Here is a 1,566-nt window from a genome sequence, read left to right as displayed (position 1 = left end):
CCTCAGTTCTGAGGTTGTAAAGGCCTCCCTGTACAGAGCTAGTAGGCTTAGGCAAAGACTTGTTGTTTCTATCTCCGTTATCCCAAAGTTGGGCAGTCTCAGCGAGGAAATCCAAATACTCCCATGCCTCATCAGGTTGTTTTTCTAAAAATCTACCATTGCACATGGTCTCTACAAACTGTTTCAACTGTGGAGATAAACCTTCATAAAAGAAGCTAATGGTTCTCCAAGTTTCGAATCCGTGATGAGGGCATGAGAGAAGAAGGTCTTTAAATCTTTCCCAACATTCATAAAATGTTTCATTATCTTTTTGTTGGAAGTTGCTGATATGTCTTTTCAAAAAGTTGGTCCTTTGTGTGGGGAAGAACTTCTTTAAAAATTCTCTCTACATATCTTGCCAATTTCTTATTGATCTAGGTCGCAAAGAGTTTAGCCATGTTTTGGCCTTATCCTTTAGAGAGAAAGGAAACAATGTCAACTTGAGGACATTCTCGGTGACATTTGGCACTCTAAATGTAATGCTCAATTCTTCAAAATCCTTTAAATGAAGATACGGACTTTCGGACTCTAACCCATGAAACTTGGGCAGCAATTGGATTACCCCTGGTTTGATGTCAAAATGTCCTACATTATCAGGAAAAATTATGCATGAAGGCTGACTAGTCCTAGCCGGTTGTAGGTATTGTCTTAGAGTCATAACATGGGGTTCTCGCTCTCGATTGTGGTTTGACTCCCCGCATCTTCATTTAGATCAGCCATCTCACAAGGTGTGAGATATTGCGAAGAAATTTCAGAGGTATGTCCTAAGGGATGATCTAAAGTTGTACGACTTAATCGACCGGTGTCGTCCCTATTCCACTTTAGCATGCAAAATAATTCCCTCTCTTTTTTTTCTTTCTTTTTTTAAAAAAAATAAAAAAAATAAATATAAGTACCAACTAAAGATACCCTAAAACGACATCCTAAAATAAAAATCCTATTCACAGTCAAACATGCAACAAAACATTACACCTCAATTTCTAATGTTTTTCTTAAATTTCTAGACAGCTCCTAACTGGTTTGAAGAGGGCACCTAAGCCTCCAATCCGGTCTAATGAACCGAGTTGACCAGGTAAGCTCCCAGGTAAGTGGAGGGGTCACGATGCGTTCGCAAAGGTCCCACTTAAAACCCACTTGCCTCGAACAGATGAATTGTCTCCCTTATAGGGACAAAGCTTGCCTAGACATCAACTAAGCCACAGAGCGAAATTGGTGCAACTTTCGGTGGTCTTCGTCCTATTGAGCTCGAATGTCCTTAGGGGCCAACGTCTAGTTGATTTTAGTTAAGCTTGGGACATTTATGCACTGGAGTGATTTTTGGGCTAAGGACGAGTGATGAAATCCCGACCTTATCTTTTTAAATAGGTTCAGCCCTTAGAATATTTTATGCTGATGCCTTATACTATATGCAACAATCAAGAGATTTTTTTTTTTAATGTTTTATGGCATGACATTAAATTTCATTGAATAGGTGATCAAGCAAATTATTTCTTTCTTTTTTTTTAAATTTTATGAGTTATAGTTTGA

At 38.4% G+C, this 1,566-nt stretch overlaps 1 non-coding gene across 1 annotated transcript; it reads left to right on the top strand.

The window, feature by feature from the left end:
• The first annotated feature begins 236 nt into the window (after positions 1-236).
• On the top strand, positions 237-345 carry LOC120105369. Its single transcript, XR_005507736.1, has one exon. It is a non-coding gene; the product is annotated as a small nucleolar RNA R71 (small nucleolar RNA).
• The last annotated feature ends 1,221 nt before the right edge of the window (positions 346-1,566 follow it).

This window comes from Phoenix dactylifera, unplaced genomic scaffold, assembly GCF_009389715.1.
Source record: "Phoenix dactylifera cultivar Barhee BC4 unplaced genomic scaffold, palm_55x_up_171113_PBpolish2nd_filt_p 000267F, whole genome shotgun sequence".
Classification (NCBI taxonomy): Eukaryota; Viridiplantae; Streptophyta; class Magnoliopsida; order Arecales; family Arecaceae; genus Phoenix; species Phoenix dactylifera.
This window is presented reverse-complemented; position numbering and strand designations above follow the sequence as displayed.